Consider the following 20,566-nt stretch of genomic DNA (forward strand, 5'->3'; position numbering starts at 1 on the left):
CTCTTGTACTACCCATATCATCAATATTAATCAAGCAGGACGTAGGGTTTTACCTCCATCAAGAGGGCCCGAACCTGGGTAAAACATTGTGTCCCCTGCCTGCTGTTACCATCCGCCTAGACGCACAGTTCGGGACCCCCTACCCGAGATCCACCGGTTTTGACACCGACAGATGCCCATGGCACCCCAAGGTAATATTCAAGGATAGCCAAGAGCCTAAGCTTGGGGATGCCCCGGAAGGCATCCCCTCTTTCGTCTTCGTTCAACGGTAACTTTACTTGGAGCTATATTTTTATTCGCCACATGATATGTGTGTTGCTTGGAGCATCAATTTATTTTGTTAGGAATTGCTTGCTGTTATTTAGAACAATGTTTTGCATCTTTTATTTCAATAAAAGTGGCATTGATAGCCTTTACTATGCCTATTTTAGAAGTCCACATGTTGCTGTTTGAAAACAGAAAGTTTACCGCTGTTGCAATAATTCCCTAGAAAAGTCAGAATGTGATAAAATGTTGAAACCTTTTGCATATTAAGATATGATAAATTTACTACAGTGGGAATTTTCTTTCATAATTTTTGGGGCTAGGGAAGTATGGATGTTGCTGCATTCTTTACAGACTATCCTGTTTAGGCAGATTGCTGTTATGTTTGCATTGTTTGCATATGTTTGCTTCTTTAATGATTCTACTTGAGGATAGGACTATTAAATTTGCAGAGGCATTTAGTATGCAATGTTGAATAATAATTTTAGTGATTTGCTACAGTAGAGTATAATAAGGTGTTGGCAATGGTTTATACTAACTTATCTCACGAGTCCTTGTTGAGTTTTGTGTGGATGAAGCTTTTGAGATTTAGGGAGACTGTGATATGAGAGGAATTAAGGAGACACAAAAGCTCAAGCTTGGGGATGACCAAGGCACCCCAAGATAATATTTCAAGAAGTCTCAAGCATCTAAGCTTGGGGATGCCCCGGTTGGCATCCCACCTTTCTTCTTCAACAACTATCAGTTAGTTTCGGTTGATCCTAAGTTTTTGCTTCTTCCCATGATGTTTGCCATTCTTAGAATGTCATTTTCTTTTGCTTTGCTTGATGTTTGAATATAATACCAAGATATGAAATTATTAAATGTTAGAGAGTCTTCACATAGTTGCATAATTATTCAACTACTCATTGATCTTCACTTATATCCTTCGGAGTAGTTTTTTGTTGCTCTAGTGCTTCACTTATATCTTTTAGAGCACGGTGGTAGTTTTATTTTGAAGAAATAGATGAACACTCATGATTCACTTAGATTATTTTGAGAGTCTTAAATAGCATGGTAATTTGCTTAAAATCCTAATATGCTAGGTATTCAAGAATAATAAAATTCTCTTATGAGTGTGTTTAATACTAAGAGAAGTTTGATACTTGATGATTGTTTTGAGATATGAGGATGGTGATATTAGAGTCATGCTAGTTGAGTAGTTGTGAATTTGAGAAATACTTGTGTTGAAGTTTGTGATTCCCGTAGCATGCACGTATGGTGAACCGCTATGTGATGAAGTCGAAGCATGATTTATTTATTGATTGTCCTCCTTATGAGTGGCGGTCGGGGACGAGCGATGGTCTTTTCCTACCAATCTATCCCCCTAGGAGCATGCGCGTAGCACTTTGTTTCAATAACTAATAGATATTTGCAATAAGTATGTGAGTTCTTTATGACTAATGTTGAGTCCATGGATTATACGGACTCTCACCCTTCCACCATTGCTAGCCTCTCTAGTACCGCGCAACTTTCGCCGGTACCATAAACCCACCATATACCTTCTTCAAAACAGCCACCATACCTACCTATTATGGCATTTCCATAGCCATTCCGAGATATATTGCCATGCAACTTTCCACCGTATCGTTTATTATGACACGCTTCACCATTGTCATACTGCTTTGCATGATCATGTAGTTGACATCGTATTTGTGGCAAAGCCACCGTTCATAATTATTTCATACATGTCACTCATGCATCATTGCACATCCCGGTACACTGCCGGAGGCATTCATATAGAGTCATATCTTGTTTTAAGTATCGAGTTGTAATCCTTGAGTTGTAGATAAATAGAAGTGTGATGATCATCATTCAATAGAGCATTGTCCCAAAAAAAGAGAAAGGCCATAAAAAAGGAGAAGGCCCCCCAAAAAAGAGAAAGGCCATAAAAAAGGAGAAGGCCCAAAAAAAATAAAAAAGGAAATAAAAGGGGCAATGCTATTATCCTTTTACCACACTTGTGCTTCAAAGTAGCACCATGATCTTCATGATAGAGAGTCTCCTATGTTGTCACTTTCATATACTAGTGGGAATCTTTCATTATATAACTTGGCTTGTATATTCCAATGATGGGCTTCCTCAAAATGCCCTAGGTCTTCGTGAGCAAGCGAGTTGGATGCACACCCACTAGTTTCTTTTGTTGAGCTTTCATATACTTATAGCTCTAGTGCATCCGTTGCATGGCAATCCCTACTCACTCACATTGATATCTATTGATGGGCATCTCCATAGCCCTTTGATATGCCTAGTCGATGGAGACTATCTTCTCCCTTTTTGTCTTCTCCACAACCACCATTCTATTCCACCTATAGTGCTATGTCCACGGCTCACGCTCATGTATTGCGTGAAGATTGAAAAAGTTTGAGAACATCAAAAGTATGAAACAATTGCTTGGCTTGTCATCAGGGTTGTGCATGATTTAAATATTTTGTGTGGTGAAGATAGAGCATAGCCAGACTATATGATTTTGTAGGGATAACGTTCTTTGGCCATGTTATTTTGAGAAGACATGATTGCTTAGTTAGTATGCTTGAAGTATTATTATTTCTATGTCAATATGAACTTTTGTCTTGAATCTTATGGATCTGAATATTCATGCCACAATTAAGAAGAATTACATTGAAATTATGCCAACTAGCATTCCACATCAAAAATTAACCTTTTATCATTTACCTACTCGAGGACGAGCAGGAATTAAGCTTGGGGATGCTTGATACGTCTCCAACGTATCAATAATTTTTGATTGCTCCATGCTATATTATCTACTGTTTTAGGCAATATTGGGCTTTATTTTCCACTTTTATATTATTTTTGGGACTAACCTATTAACTGGAGGCCCAACCCAGATTTGCTGTTTTATGCCTATTTCAGTGTTTCGAAGAAAAGGAATATCAAACGGAGTCGAAACAGAACGAAATCAACTGGAGAAGTTATTTTTGGAAGGAAACACACCTGATGGACTTGGACCCCCGTCAGAAGATACGGGAGCTGCCCACGAGGGTGGGGGGCACCCCCCTAGGGCGTGCCCCCTGCCTCATGGGGCCCCCGTGGCTCCCCTGACGTGCTTCTTCTGCCTATATAACTCCATATACCCTAAAACTTCCAGGACGGAGATTAGATCGGGAGTTCCGTCGCCAGAAGCCTCCGTAGCCACCGAAAACCAATCTAGACCCATTCCGGCACCCTGCCGGAGGGGGCAATCCTTCTCCGGTGGCCATCTTCATCATCCCGGCGCTCTCCATGACGTGGAGGGAGTAGTTCTCCCTCGGGGCTGAGGGTATGTACTAGTAGCTATGTGTTTGATCTCTCTCTCTCTCTCGTGTTCTTGATTTGGCACGATCTTGATGTATCGCGAGCTTTGCTATTATAGTTGGATCTTATGTTTCTCCTCCCCCTCTACTCTCTTGTAATGGATTGAGTTTCCCCTTTGAAGTTATATTATCAGATTGAGTCTTTAAAGATTTGAGAACACTTGATGTATGTCTTGCCGTGGATATCTGTGGTGACAATGGGATATCACGTGATTCACTTGATGTATGTTTTGGTGACCAACTTGCGGGTTCCGCCCATGAACCTATGCATAGGGGTTGGCACACGTTTTCGTCGTGATTCTCTGGTAGAACTTTGGGGCACTCTTTGAGGTCCTATGTGTTGGTTGAATAGATGAATCTGAGATTGTGTGATGCATATCGTATAATCATACCCACGGATACTTGAGGTGACATTGGAGTATCTAGGTGACATTAGGGTTTTGGTTGATTTGTGTCTTAAGGTGTTATTCTAGTACGAACTCTAGGGCTGTTTGTGACAATTATAGGAATAGCCCAACAGATTGATCGGAAAGAATAACTTTGAGGTGGTTTCGTACCCTACCATAATCTCTTCGTTCGTTCTCTGCTATTAGTGACTTTGGAGTGACTCTTTGTTGCATGTTGAGGGATAGTTTTATGATCCAATTATGTTAGTATTATTGAGGGAACTTACACTAGCGAAAGTATGAACCCTAGGCCTTGTTTCCTAGCATTGCAATACTGTTTACGCTCACTTTTATCGCTGGCTACCTTGCTGTTTTTATATTTTCAGATTACAAATACCCATATCTACTATCCATATACCACTTGTATCGCCATCTCTTCGCCGAACTAGTGCACCTATACAATTTACCATTGTATTGGGTGTGTTGGGGACACAAGAGACTCTTTGTTATTTGGTTGCAGGGTTGCTTGAGAGAGACCATCTTCATCCTACGCCTCCTACGGATTGATAAACCTTAGGTCATCCACTTGAGGGAAATTTGCTACTGTCCTACAAACCTCTGCACTTGGAGGCCCAACAACGTCTACAAGAAGAAGGTTGTGTAGTAGACATCATGCTCCTCCTCCAGGGTGTCCAGACTGTCTTTCAATCGAGCTCGGCTTCTCTTTCTTCATACATGCGCACTCGAGGTGAGTCATGAATTATGTCGCAGGGCAGAACTGCCTCTGCACCGTACACCATAAAGAAGGGTGTGTATCCGGTAGTACGATTCGGCGTGGTCCGCAGCCCCCAGAGTATGGAGTCGAGCTCCTCTACCCAGTGCGTGTTAGACTCCTTTAAGGACCGCACTAATCTAGGTTTGATGCCGCTCATGATAAGACCATTTGCTCGCTCCACTTGGCCGTTAGTTTGTGGGTGATAGACAGAAGCATAATCGAGCTTGATGCCCATGTTGCTGCACTAGAGTTTTACCTCGTCGGCTGTGAAGTTCGTGTCGTTGTCAGTGATGATGCTGTGGGGGACGCCATAATGGTGTACAACCCCGGATATGAAGTCTATCATCGGTCCGGATTCGGCCGTTTTAACAGGTTTGGCTTCTATCCATTTGGTGAATTTATCCACCATGACAAGTAAGTATTTTTTCTTATGGGTTCCCCCTTTAAGGGGTCCAACCATGTCAAGCCCCCAGACCACGAAGGGCCAGGTAATGGGGATTGTTTGGAGGGCGGTGGGTGGCATGTGGCTTTGGTTTGCAAAAAGCTGGCAACTGACGCAGCGTTGGACCAAGTCCTGTGCATCTACCCGGGCCGTCGGCCAATAAAAACCTGTACGGAAGGCCTTGCTTACAAGGGCCCGGGCTGCGACGTGGTGGCCGCCGAGTCCGGCATGAATTTTTGCCAAAAGCTTCCGCCCTTCCTCTTCGGAGATGCACCTTTGTAGGACTCCGGTAGTGCTTTTTTTATATAGCTCTCCCTCGTGTTTGGTTTTGACGACCACATCATCTACGTATGCCTATACTGTTTTGCCGATCTGTTTCTCCAGACATGTATGAATCATGCGCTGATATGTTGCGCCGGCGTTTTTGAGCCCAAAAGGCATTGTGTTGAAACAGAAGGGTCCGTATGGTGTGATAAATGCCGTTGCGGCTTGGTCGGACTCTGCCATCTTGATTTGGTGGTAGCCGGAGTATGCGTCGAGGAAACACAATGAATCGTCTCCTGCGGTAGCATCGATAATTTGATCGATGCAGGGGAGGGGGAAGGGATCCTTTGGGCAGGCCTTGTTGAGGTCCTTGAAATCGACACATAGGCGCCAGGATTTGTCCTTCTTTGGTACCATCACCAGGTTTGCTAGCCAGTCCAGGTGTTTTATTTCTCTAATGAATCCGGCCTCCACTAACTTGGCTAGTTCCTCTCCCATATCTTGTCTCTTAGGTTCAGAGAAACACCGAAGATTCTTCTTGACCTGCTTGAATCCCTTTAGAATATTAAGGCTGTGCTCGGCCAGCCTGCATGGGATTCCTGGCATATCCGAGGGATGCCAGGCGAATATGTCCCAATTCTCGCGCAGGAACTCTTGTAGTGCGGCGTCCACTGCGGGGTTTAACTGTGCCCCGATGGAGGCTATTTTTGTAGGGTCAGTTGGGTGGACTTGGAATTTGACTATTTCATCCGCTGGTTTAAAAGAGGTGGACTTGGATCTCTTGTCAAGTATCACGTTGTCCCTGTCCACTGTGGAGCACAACGCAGTTAATTCCTCGGCCGCAAGGGCTTCAGATAATGCCTCGAGGGCCAATGCGGCTGTTTTGTTTTCGGCGCGGAGTGCTGTGTCCGGATCACTAGCGAGAGTGATGATTCCGTTGGGCCCGGGCATTTTGAGCTTCATGTACCCGTAATGGGGTATGGCTTGGAAGATCGTGAATGCCTCCCACCCTAAAAGGACGTGGTATCCGCTACTGAACGGGGCCACTTGGAATGTAATTTCTTCGGTCCTATAGTTCTCCGGCATGCCGAATACCACAACTAGTGTGATTTTTCTAGCACAGCGTGCTTCCCGACTAGGGATGATTCCTCTGAAGGTTGTGCTGCTTCACTCAATGCGGTTCCAGTCTATTTCCATTTTTTGAAGAGTTTCCTCATAGATGAGGTTTAATCCACTGCCGCCGTCCATGAGTACTTTGGTGAGTCAAAAGCCGTCCACAATTGGACTGAGGACCAGTGCAGCTAGTGCTCGGGCTGTTCAGAATTTAGGTTCGTCACTGGTATTGAAGGTAATAGCCGTGTCACTCCATGGATTTATTGCTGCCACATGGCAGATTTCGGCAAGGCTGCGGAGTGTTCGCTTGCGCCTATTATTTGATGCGAAGGTCTCAAAGACTGTTAATACCGTATTTTTATCCACGGCATGGTGCTCTGTGGCATCTGGGATGAGAGGATCCTCACCACTTTTGGCCACCTGCCGGAGTACCCAACATGCTCTAAGGCTGTGTGTTGGTATGGTATCCGCTGTACTATGAATTTTGCAGGGTCTGTTGAGCCATCCCTCCAATACGGTTCCATGCCCTGTAGAGGGTCTTTGCTTCTTTGTAATTAACTCGGGTGTCTTATGATAGTGCACCCTTTTACTTCGGACTGGGTGTATATTCGGAGCCAGATTATCCCAAAATTTCGTTTCAGTTTTCCAGGCGCTTTCCATCGCACAGTACTTTCGTACTATGGACGCCAAGTCGGCGAAGCGTGATATGTGATGGCGACTTATGGCGTTAAGGATTCCCTTGTCCATGCAATTATTGCAGAAAAATGAGACTGCGTCTTCCTCGCGATAGTCCTTAACCTTGTTCATCACAAGGAGGAATCTGGCCCAATAATGATGTACTGTTTCCTGGGGCTCTTTCCTGATGTGGGAAAGATCGTTTATGTTTGGGTGGGTGGGTGGATTTGAGTCTGAACCCTTACCCGATCTAAGACCCAGGGGCCGAGGAGTTTCCGATCTTGGAAGTTTGGATTCCGGGATGTTGCCCGATAAGTCTGGCCCGCTGCCTGACTCTAGGTTCGGGGCTTGGGTGATGTCCTCCCGTAAACGGGTATCCGGCTCGGAGAGCTCAGGAATCCGGACATAGTTAGTCCTCAAGATAGAGGAAGAATCGCCACATTGTTCCTCCACCACCGCAATATGATGGGTGACCGGTGGAGAGTTAATCTCCCTTTGATTGGGTTTAAGCCCAATCCGATCATAGTCTGTAGCGACTCCCAAGGCGGCGATGCGATCCAAGAGCTCGTTTAGGGAAGAGAGCTCCATTGGATCCATCTGCTCGGCAAATTCCGAGCCGACGTGGAGGCTGTTTTCGATGACCCGAGAAGTCATCATCGGTGCAGCAGCCGAACGGGCGGTCATGATGAAACTGCCTAGCCGGAGAGTTTGGCCGACAGCCAGGGCTCCCCCGGCGGTAATGTTGTTTTTAACAACGAGACGAGGCATCCTTCCTTACAGTGACGGCACAGTGGAACTCTCAATGAAAGCACCAATGTCGGTGTCAAAACCGGCGGATCTCGGGTAGGGGGTCCCGAACTGTGTGTCTAGGCGGATGGTAACAGGAGACGGGGACACGATGTTTACCCAGGTTCGGGCCCTCTTGATGGAGGTAATACCCTACGTCCTGCTTGATTGTTCTTGATGATATGAGTAGTACAAGAGTTGATCTACCACGAGATCAGAGAGGCTAAACCCTAGAAGCTAGCCTATGGTATGATTGTTGTTCTTGGTCCTACGGACTAAACCCTCCGGTTTATATAGACATTGGAGGGGGCTAGGGTTACACAGGGTTGGTTACAAGGAAGGAGATCTACATATCCGTATTGCCAAGCTTGCCTTCCACGCCAAGGAGAGTCCCATCCGGACACGGGACGAAGTCTCCAATCTTATATCTTCATAGTCCATCAGTCCGGCCAAAGGATATAGTCCGGCAGTCCGGATACCCCCTAATCCAGGACTCCCTCAGGGGGGATATCACATCTAGGGGGAGCTTTACTCTAAATATTGAGCTAAAGCAACTCTAATGGTATGAACACGACAATGCTCTATGTAAAAGTGGTAACCTCACTTGTGCCTAAACGATGAGTATGACCCATGATCAAATGTTCTCATTTGACTCCTAAGTCAATATACTCATATATAGATGACCTAGTCATCGCCAATTGTTTGATAGATGCTAGAGTGTTTGTGCATGCTTTGTCACATATTTCATTTGCCATTTTATTGTGTGAGCATGTTGGTTGCATATTTTACTCATTCGAGGACATCCATTTGTTGCTTCGATTGTTTGGATCTTTTTATTTTGCCAAATGGATGGACAAGAATGCCTAAGAACTTCCTCTAGCTACCTATGCTTTTCTCGTCTCAAACTCTATTCATGCTAAATCACAAAGTTTGATCAAGTCAGATTCAAACCCTCTGTGTGAGGAGCACTCGGAGTCATCGATTCTTCATAGACTTAAACTTCCAGAACCTCTCTGTGCATTTTGGTCTGACTGATTCATCCTTTTCGGTCAAACCGAGTTCACCGAGTTGATTTAGGTTTTCAATCTCGGTGCAACCGATTAGAACCATTCGGCCACACCGAGTTGTTCCACTCGGTCACACCGACAGGGTCAGGATATATATACCGACGGGTCAAATTTTGGAAATTTCTCAGAAACCTATTCTTCTGCGCGTATCTTGCTCCGCCGTGTTAGGTCTCCGGATCATCATCTCGTTGCCAGCGACCTCCCGCCACTGGTATCTGTCGCCGTTAATGGAATTCTACACCAGCGTTGCCGCCGTAGCGAGCTCATCACCAAACAAGGGTATGAGTTCGAATCTTTGTGCAATTCTTTCCTCCGATTCTTAGCACAAAGCAAATGCCATGTTTCTTACCACGTATGAGATCATCCTATCCAGCAAAGACCTCCTTTAGATTAGATTTGATTCAAAAATTTAGGGTTAGGTTTCCGCCGAATTCATCTCGGACCAACCGAGTTGTGGAAATCGGTCTCACCGATTTGGCTTAGGCCATTGCACTTGCACTTTTCGGTCTGACCGAAACTTGCAAATCGGTGTGATCGAGTTCAACTCTCAGTGAAACCCTAGCAATCTCGGAGTCACCGAATTGTGTCTCGGTCTGACAGATTCCACTAGTTTAGACTCCAAAAGTTGCTTCGGTGTCACCGTGTTTAACAAATCGGTAGCTCCGAAATGCTTTCTGTGGAAAACTAAACATAAGTTTTTGACTCAGCTGCTTTGCAAAATCTCTGCACTTTGTGATACTCATCCAGTCTATCTCATATATAACTATTCACAGGGTCAGCTGTCAGCTTGCAGTGCTAGAATGTCTGATCAGAGTGATAGCCATAACAGGTCAAAAGAGCAGGTGAGTCTGAGTGAGGGCACTAGTCCCTCTGATAGTTATGATGAAGGCAGCAAAAGTACTCCTAGCAACCTGCCTAAGGCTGCTACTTGGCAGAGGAGGAGGAGAAATTCCGAGTCTGAAGATGAAGACTATGTAGCTGCTAAGGAGGAGGCCAGCTCCAAGAAAAAGGTTGTCAAGAAAAATTTGGGACAACTGCATCTACAGAGGCTGGTATAAACAAGAAGGCTCCTGCAAAGAGAGTGCCCACTTCTAAGGCTAGAGCCTCCACACTTGAGACTTCCAAATCAACTGTTGAAGAGGCTGCTGGTGAGGGCAAGAAAAGGAAGGGAAGGGTCAAGAAGACCATGGCCAAAGTCATTGGGAGATCCTCTATGATGGAAGACCCAACTGAGGATGAAGGGGAAGATGCTGAAGCCCAAGTGCTTAGGAAGCTCAAGCCAAAGATCCCTAACCATGATGACAATCATCCAGAGGTAGAAAATATGAAAATCAGAAAGGATGCAGGTCTGAGACTATGGAGATAATCAGATCCATATGCTGTGAGGAGAAGGACTGCTGTGGATTATAGATTTCACACCAAGGATCAGCAGGACTTCTACGAGACTGTTCTGCTAGATAAGAAGCCCATTGTTTGTAATATGAAGTGGGTTGATTGGAAGTTTATTGACAACAATGAAGATGACTTCCCAGGAGTGCATGAGAGCTTCAGACTATGTGGAGTAGACACTTTTGTTGGTCAGAAACTCACCAAGTGGAATGATGAGCTCATTATGCAATTCTATTCCATAGCTCATTTCTATCCTAATGGAAGGATTGTTTGGATGTTTGAAGGTACAAGGTACTAATCAACAGTTGCTGAGTGGGCCAAGCTGATAAATGCCCCTACAGAGCATGAGGATGACATATATGTCTATGCCAAGAAGAATAAAGATCACAACTCCATGGCTAACATGTATAAGGAGATTCCCGACAAAGCCTTGGAAACTCACAAGATGGGCTCTCTGTATTATGTATTGTCTGTACTGGCCACCATCAACACCATCTTGAGGCATACCCTGTTGCCCAGGTCAGGTGATCATAGGATGATCAGAGGCCATTCCATAAACTTTCCATAGTTGTTTGATGTGCCCCAAAAGTTCAAAGTAATGAGTCTGATTGTTGAGACAATCAAGAGGACAACTGCAGATCATGAGAAGTCTTGTGGGTATGCTCCACACATCCAGATGCTCATCAACTCCAAGATGGGCACATGCACATACTTAATGGATAAGGAACATCTTCCCTTGAGGCCTGACTTTGAGGACAACACAGTTGTCATGAATGAGTAAGATCCCACATCTGTAGAGGCTCAAGAGAAGAAGGAGAAAGCAAAAGCTGAGAAGGCAGCAAAGATGCCAAGTGCCGAAGAGGCTTCTCAAGTGTTTCTCAAGTCAAAACAAGATCAACTTGGATATCTTATTCGAGCCACCTTGAGGATTGAGAAAGGATTGGCCACCCTGACTCAGAACAAAGAAAGCCTGGAGAGGATCATTGAAACAAAATTCTATGATCTTGAATTGAAGGTGACAGAGATGCAGACATCAGTTGAGTAGCTCCAGGAAGAAGCTGAGGAGAGGAAAGGGAAAGCTACCACATATGCCTTTCAGAGAGTGCCTAGGGGACAGAGATCTGCAGCAAATGCCTGCGACTAACACAAGAGCTACTACATCAGCACCTGCAGCCACAACATTAGTAGCACCTCCAGTTGCCACTCCACCAGCTCCAACAACTTCAACCAATGCATTCGTCCTTGGAGTCCTCTCAATGCCTCCTCCCGAATATTAAGCCTAGAGAGTCTCTCTCTCTCGCGAAGCCTATGATCTATACACTCTCTGTTTCCCTTTGTAACGTTTCGGTCTAACCGAGATGAGCGATCGGTCCCACCGAGTTCGCAATGCAAACTCTCTGTTTACTTTTCGTAACGTTTCGGTCTCACCGAAATGAGCGATCGGTCCCACCGAGTTTGCCCGACCAACTCTCTGTTTGCCTATTACAAAAATCGATCTCACCGAGTTTATGTAATCGGTCTCACCGAGATTACGTTATGCCCTAACCATAATGAAATCGGTCCCACCGAGTTGACATGTCGGTCCCACCGAAAATCCTAACGTTCACATTCTGAACTAAATCGGTTTGACCGATTTTAACTATTCGGTCCCACCGAGTTTGGTAAATTGTGTGTAACGGTTAGATTTTGTGCGGAGGCTATATATACCCATCCACCCATCCTCCATTTGTGAAGAGAGCCATCAGAACGTGCACACACTTCTACCATTCATTTTCTGAGAGGGAACCACCTACTCATGTGTTGAGAGCAAGATATTCCAATCCAACCAAAAGAATCTTGATCTCTAGCCTTCCCAAGTTGCTTTCCACTCAAATCATCTTTCCACCAAATCCAGATCTGTGAGAGAGTTGAGTGTTGGGGAGACTATCATTTTGAGCACAAGAGCAATGAGTTCATCATCAACACACCATCTATTACCTTTTGGAGAGTGGTGTCTCCTAGATTGGTTAGGTGTCACTTGGGAGCCTCCATCAAAATTGTGGAGTTGAACCAAGGAGTTTGTAAGGGCAAGGAGATCGCCTACTTCGTGAAGATCTACCCAAGTGAGGCAAGTCCTTCATGGGCGGTGGCCATGGTGGGATAGACAAGGTTGCTTCTTCATGGACCCTTCGTGGGTGGAGCCCTCCGTGGACTCGTGCAACAGTTACCCTTCGTGGGTTGAAGTCTCCATCAATGTGGATGTACGATAGCACCACCTATCGGAACCACACTAAAAATCTCCATGTCTACATTGCGTTTGCTCCCTCCAAACTCCTCCCTTTACCTTCATATGCAATGATTTACATTCCACTGCTATACTCTTAGTCTTGCATGTGTAGGTTGATTGCTTGACTTGTGCTAAGTTGCTAAAATCTGCCAAGACTTAAATTTGGGAAAAGGCTAGATTTTTATTTGGTCAAGTAGTCTAATCACCTCCTCTAGACATACTTTCGATCCTACAAAACAATTCGCTGCCGGAAGCCATGTGTGATTGTTAGTTGATTGAACACGCCTACTTTCTAGAAACTGTGCGGGTTGTTTGAGTTCATCGCCCACGGTGCTGTCTGGGTAACCGCGTGCTATAGAAAACCCCAATAAGCAGGGTAATTAGCCTATTGTTGATAATCAATGTACTAATCAAATTTATATTTCTTATAAAACACAACAGATATTTCATATCCGTATAACAGCAACCAGGATTTCATAATCGAATTACATCAGATAGCTTCGGCACTCAGTTATGCCATTACACAACAACACCAAGTTTCACATGCAGGATCAAAAACCTTTGGAAAGTAGCATCATACACGGTAAATAGATAGATGAATCTCATCTAGGAAACTGCAGAAGCGGAAGGGAAATATTGAGCCTTCAGTGATGTTGAATGTCCTTGCAACTTTAGGCCAGTGGCTATGGATAATTGCCCACCCAACCTTCGTCCTCTTCAGCAAGACTTCAGTATTGTATCGTGTGTGTTGCATGAATACCTTCCTCGCCTCTTGACCATGCAGGTGGTTTGAGAGGTAATCATCGGTGAACTGCTTTAAAAAGTACTGAAAACAAAGATATGCATAAATCATTGTTATAAATTTTGAAATGGTGCAAGGGGTAAAACACAAGGTAAAAGAGTTAGTACCATCCTATAGTTGACTGATGTCTTCTTCATTGTGCAAACAAATATCTTGTTGTTATTCGTCGCAAGTTTCTTCATCCTAACAATATTTCTGAGTTTCTTGACTTGACTGATATTCATGGACATCTCATTTCCCCATATGCAAAATGGGTCAAACAGTGGGTCTAAGCCTCTGATAGCAGGACCTACATGTGCAAGAACAAATTGTAAGAAACCTAAATATTAGAATGATTCCTGCAACTGCACAATAATGTGCTATTAGCCAGAGGAGCATGCTTGAACAAACCTCGATGGTAAAGCGCAGTGTCTCCCATTGTTTCCCTGCAACACACATAAGGAAGATCTTGATCAGGTTAACTGAGAGTTGCCATACTATCATTAGAATATGTATTGAGTACAGCCAAATTAGATTGGTGTCACATGTATAACAATACAAAATTGTACCCACAACAAGTGAAAATCAAATTGTAGAACTGAACCAAACAGTTAAATGAACAGCAGACCAAATGAACCAAAATAGTTAACTGAGCACGGCATTGCAGAATAGAAACATGTACTAGAAGATAAGACAGTTAACAAAACAAAGAATGCTTGAGAACAGTACTACAAAATGTAGCAATTGTTGGACCAAAGTGTTAACTGAACATTACATTTTAGAGGACCAAACTGTTAACTGAACATCAGATTGCATATTAATATTACAAAGGACAAATCACTAGAAGGCAGTGGCGGTGGCCTCGAGAAAAGAACACGAACTATATTTTAAAGTAGACAACCGCGTGGTGGTGTCGACGGTGGCCTCAAAGACGAGGTGCTCCTCCAAGATCTGGCGGTCGGCATGCATGGTAGCCATAGCGACCTTGTGTGCGCGTGCGGCCGCATGCTACTGAGCTCCACGTTATACTGCGTGCAAAATGGCTGTGGGCGATGCTTAATTGGAGGAGGGGGACTAAGATTTCGGTGGAAGGTGTCGCGCCGTCGGTCGGGGCATGTGGGACGGGAAAGGAGGAGAATGATGTGGGTGGGGTGTGGATTACCTGACCATATAGACGAGGCCGTGCAACAAGAAGAAGGGTCGGCGGCGAGGAGACCGCGCAGCAAGAAGAAGGGTCGCCAGTGAGGAGGCGACGCTACAAGAAGAAGGGTTGCCGGCGAGGAGACGGCGCGCTGCAAGAAGAAGGGTAGCCGGCGAGGAGGCGACGCTGCAAGAAGAAGGGTCGCCAGTGAGGAGGCTGAGCTGCCAATAAGCAGCAGTGAAGGTTTGAACTTGGAAAGCAAGGAGGAACAGTGGAAATGTGGCTTTTGGTGGGAGGGAGGGGGCGGGGAGATAGATATTTCCGCAGTGGCAAAAAAATTCGCTCGGTGCCGCGAGAAACTGGCACACAAGTGTGTTACAAGCGGGGGCGGTGGACTATAGACGACGAAGCTTCCTGCGTAAGCCAGACAAGACGGTGCGCCAAGATATTTTATATCGCATCCCACATGATTATATCTAGTAAACTGTTTGTGGTGTACCTGATTTTTTCATTATGTTTTGAAAGACAAAATTGTGTTACGGAGGGAAAGGATGGTGTTTGAATTGCTAGAACATTTACGTACAGTGAACATGCAACTAGTACCTGAGTGTCATGTTTAAATTTAGAATTATTCCGAGTTCGTTTGGCATTTTTATGCATTAATTGAGTTTCTGGACATTTAATGTGCATACTTCAAATTTGAACTACAACCACATGCTCCAGTGCACCAAAGTTTGTTGAAAAATCACATGCGTGTCTTTGGGTGAATTTATAGGTCCCATGCAAGAAATGAGAATGAAATTAAAACATGTGGACGCCGTGGCTCGGTCGAAAAGATTGAGAAATTTGGTTTTTTAATTCCTATAAATCCAAAACATGCCTGAAAATCATGAACCTTGGCATGGTATCATGACATGGCACCAACATGCGCGGTAATTTTTTGGCCGAATTGGGACAAGCTTTGGTGTAAGCTTCTTGCAAACCAGAGCTTCCCTCAAGAAGGCTCGTGGTTCCGAAAGGAACATGTCACCTCCATGTGCGAAACGACATACATACACTGCCTTCTCGTGCCTTAATTTTTTTACACAGGTAGATTAGACCAAATAGAAGTATCGTCCTAAATTTTGGAATTATTCCGGGTTTGTTTGGCCTTTTTATACATTAATTGAGTTTCTGCGCATTTAATGTGCATAATTCAAATTTGAACTACAAGCACATGCTCCAATGCACCAAAGTTGGTTGAAAAATCACATGTGTGTCTTTGGGTGAATTTATGGTCACATGCAACAAATGTGAATGAAATTCAAACATTTGGGCGTCGTGGCTCGGTCGGAAAGATTGAGAAACTTGGTTTTTTAATTCCTGTAAATCCAAAACACGCGTGGAAATCATGAAACTTGGCATGGTGTCTTGACATGGCACCAACATGCTGCGGTAATTTTTTTGGCCGAATTGGGACAAGCTTTGGTGTAAGCTTCTTGCAAACCGGAGCTTCCCTCAAGAAGGCTCGTGGTTCCGAGAGGGAACGTGTCACCTTTGTGTGCGAAACGACATATGTACACTGCCTTCTCCCACCTTAATTTTTTTACACAGGCAGATTAGACCAAATAGAAGTATCATGCTAAATTTTGGATTTATTCCGGGTTCGTTTGGCCTTTTTTATACAGTAATTGAGTTTCTGCGCATTTAATGTGCATAATTCAAATTTGAACTACAAGCACATGCTCCAGTGCACCAAAGTTGGTTGAAAAATCACATATGTGTCTTTGGGTGAATTTATAGGTCCCATGCAAGAAATGGGAATAAAATTCGAACATCTGGGCGTCGTGGCTCGGACGGAAAGATTGAGAAACTTGGTTTTTTAATTCCTGTAAATCCAAAATACGCCTGAAAATCATGAAACTTGGCATGGTCTCATGACATGGCACCAACATGTCAAGGTAATTTTTTGGCCGAATTGGGACAAGCTTTGGTGTAAGCTTCTTGCAAACCGGAGCTTCCCTCAAGAGGGCTTGTGGTTCCGACATGGAACATGTCACCTCCGTGTGTGAAATGACATACGTACACTGCCTTCTTCCGCCTTAATTTTTTACACACGTAGATTATACCAAATGGAAGTATCGTGCTAAATTTTGGAATTATTCTAGGTTAGTTTGGCCTTTTTATATATTAATTGAGTTTCTGGGCATTTAATGTGCATAATTCAAATGTGAACTACAAGCACATGCTCCAGTGCACCAAAGTTGGTTGAAAAATCACATGTGCATCCTTGGGTGAATTTCTAGGTCCCATGCAAGAAACAAGAATGAAATTCAAACATCTGGGCGTCGTGGTTCGGCCGGAAAGATTGAGAAACTTGGTTTTTTAATTCTTATAAATCCAAAACTCGCCTGAAAATCATGAAACTTAGCATGGTATCATGACATGGCACCAACATGCCGCGGTAATTTTTTGGCCGAATTGGGACAAGCTTTGGTGTAAGCTTTTTGCAAACCGCAACTTCCCTCAAGAAGGCTCGTGGTTCCGAGAGGGAACGTGTCACCTCCATGTGCGAAACGACATACGTACATGCCTTCTCCCGCCTTAATTTTTTTATACAGGCAGATTAGACCGAATAGAAGTATCGTGCTAAATTTTGGAATTATTCCGGGTTTGTTTGGCCTTTTTATACATTAATTGAGCTTTTGGGCATTTAATGTGCATAATTCAAATTTGAACTACAAGCACATGCTCCAGTGCACCAAAGATGGTTGAAAAATCACATGTGTGTCCTTGGGTGAATTTCTAGGTCCCATGCAAGAAATGATAATGAAATTCAAACATCTGTGCGTCATAGCTCGGCTGGAAAGATTGAGAAACTTGGTTTTTTAATTCCTATAAATCCAAAACACGCCTGAAAATCATGAAACTTGGGATGGTGTCATGACATGGCACCAACATGCTGTGGTAATTTTTATGTCCGATTTGTGAAGGCGCACACATTAAGAATCAACAAAGTTATTTTGGAGCAAGTGTTGTCACATTACCAATCGGAAACACAAGTATTATTGAAACCGTGGGCATTCTACTTACCAATTACGTGCTGCCACACGTCCCTTTTTTATTGGCTAGGAGGTGCTGTGCGGGGTAGCTATTTGAGTATGGGAGGTGTGCGATCAGACCCTTGCACGTGCTCATCGGGAGGAGAGCCCTTTGACCTCTACCCACCGCGCACCTCCCTCCCTACGTCTCCATTAATGGCGCTCGAGCCCCTGTGGTTCCGAGAGGGAACGTGTCACCTCCATGTGCGAAATGACATACGTACACTGCCTTCTCCCGCCTTAATTCTTTTATACAGGCAGATTAGACCAAATAGAAGTATCGTGCTAAATTTTGGAATTATTCCGGGTTTGTTTGGCCTTTTTTATACATTAATTGAGTTTTTGGGCATTTAATGTGCATAATTCAAATTTGAACTACAAGCACATGCTCCAGTGCACCAAAGATGGTTGAAAAATCACATGTGTGTCCTTGGGTGAATTTCTAGGTCTCATGCAAGAAATGGGAATGAAATTCAAACATCTGGGCATCATAGCTCGGCCGGAAAGATTGAGAAACTTGGTTTTTTAATTCCTATAAATCCAAAACACGCCTAAAAATCATGAAACTTGGGATGGTGTCATGACATGGCACCAACATGCTGTGGTAATTTTTATGTCCGATTGGCGAAGGCGCACACATTAAGAATCAACAAAGTTATTTTGGAGCAAGTCTTGTCACATTACCAATCGGAAACACAAGTATTATTGAAACCGTGGTCGTTCTACTTACCAATTACGTGCCGCCACGCGTCCCTTTTTTATTGGCTAGGAGGTGCTGTGCGGGGTAGCTATTTGAGTACGGGAGGTGTGCGATCAGACCCTTGCACGTGCTCATCGGGAGGAGAGCCCTTTGACCTCTACCCGGCACACACCTCCCTCCCTACGTCTCCATTAATGGCGCTCGAGCCCCTGTTCTACGGCGTGGCTATATGTCTCACTGGACTGAGATTTAAGAGAGAAAAATGAAAATCTGAAAAGAAAGTTTTGCACGGATCATGATTTAAGATTCGACGGACCTATATAGCATCGACTGCGACTTATGGCAAGGACGATGATAGTGGATAATAATTGTCTTACATATTTAGGAACATAATTAAAATCCTCACAAAAAGGAACATAATTAAAAAAGCCACATGCGACAATGCCCGAAATACACAAGGGCAAAAGAAGAAGGAAGACAATGATCTGGCTCGCTGATCTCTACTTTCTTGATGCGTTGCTGCATGCCGCAGGAATTAGTCTCCGCGGCGAGCGGTGATGAGCTCTTTCTTGTCCTCAAGATGCTGCTTGAGAGCATCCACGGATTCCTCCACCAGCCTTCTGCGCTCGATGCGCAACATGACATTCTCGTCCATAAGTTTCTCAATGATGACACTGGTCCTCTTCAACAAGGCAGTGGTCTCCTCCTGCTGCTTCGCACTTCTGACGATCTTCGCCCTCAGCAGGTCGTGCTCGGCCCAGAGCTTCGCATTGCTCTCATTTAGTTGCCGGATGACGCCGGTAGCCTGTTCAAAAGAGGCTTTCATGTCGTCCTGCAACCTCACCCAACCAGAGATCTGATCCATCTGGCTATGGACGATCAGATGCATGCGCCTGTAAGAGTCCTCGCCTGCCCGCGAGACATTTTCCCAGGCCACCGTGGTGCCGGAGGACATCTCTGTTGCATTCACGGTGCGGCGGGACATCTCTTCTGCTTCCGCGGCGCGGCCGGACCAATCTGCCACATCGACGGCGCGACGGGACCTGCATGCTGCTTCAGTGGCGCGGCAGGACCTCTGTGCTGCTACGGCCACGTGGAAGGACATGCCGGCTGCGTTCGCGGCGAGGCGGGACATCTCTCGTGCTTCCGCTTCCATGCTCGCATCTCCCTGTTGGCAATCTCTCGACCCAGAACTCACGCTGGCCATGGCTGACGCAAGGGAACGATGATGAATGACTTGTTTATTTTGTGGATGAGGAGTTGAGGAGGAATGTGCAGTCATCTTGGAGTAGTAGTATTTATAACCGAGTACTAATACGCTCCTAAGTGGGAAACCGTTTGGTTTTGATCGGTGTGAACAAGTTTGCAATTTGGAATGTGACGGAACGCAGGCCCAAAATTTACTGACTGTTATAAGTGTGGCACTATTCTCGGAAGGCGTAACGTGGGCACGTATGCCTTCTTGGCCGCGTACGTGGCGTTTGCACCATAGGGTGCACCGCAATAGGCAATGTCAGCACACGTCTTGTTCCAACAACCATGCACGCTCGTTATTACCATCGCGCACGCTTCTTTTAATTTGAATGTGTGTGCCCATTAGCGCACACACATTGATCTATCTAACTGTTTCAGTTTGTTGTGGCTAATCGCAAATAGTTCATCCGTGTGAAGTGTATGCCATCAATCGCAGACACTTTGATCTGGCTGACCCGTTTTTGTTCTATTGCCTAATCGCAAACAGTTAATCCTTCTAAAGCGTATGCCCTCAATCGCACAAACCTTTATCTAGCTGCTCATTTCTATTGTTCCTCCTTATCACAAACAGTTCATTCGAGTGAACCGTATGATGTATATCGCACCCACCTTCCTTTGGCTGCCCATTTCTTTTGTTCGGCCTCATCGCAAACAGTTCAGTGAACTAAATCATATGCCCTGCACCGCACACACAACTAAAATCTGAACCATGTTTAATGGCTCTGCCATCGCAAACATTTTGCACCTCTTTTGACAGTTCTTTTAGACCATCGTTTGCGATTATTGCATCGCACACAGTTTCGTCAAAGGGTCTCTGATCGTAGTGTCAC

The sequence above is a fragment of the Triticum urartu genome, chromosome 4 (assembly GCF_003073215.2).
Source record: "Triticum urartu cultivar G1812 chromosome 4, Tu2.1, whole genome shotgun sequence".
In the NCBI taxonomy this organism is placed as follows: domain Eukaryota; kingdom Viridiplantae; phylum Streptophyta; class Magnoliopsida; order Poales; family Poaceae; genus Triticum; species Triticum urartu.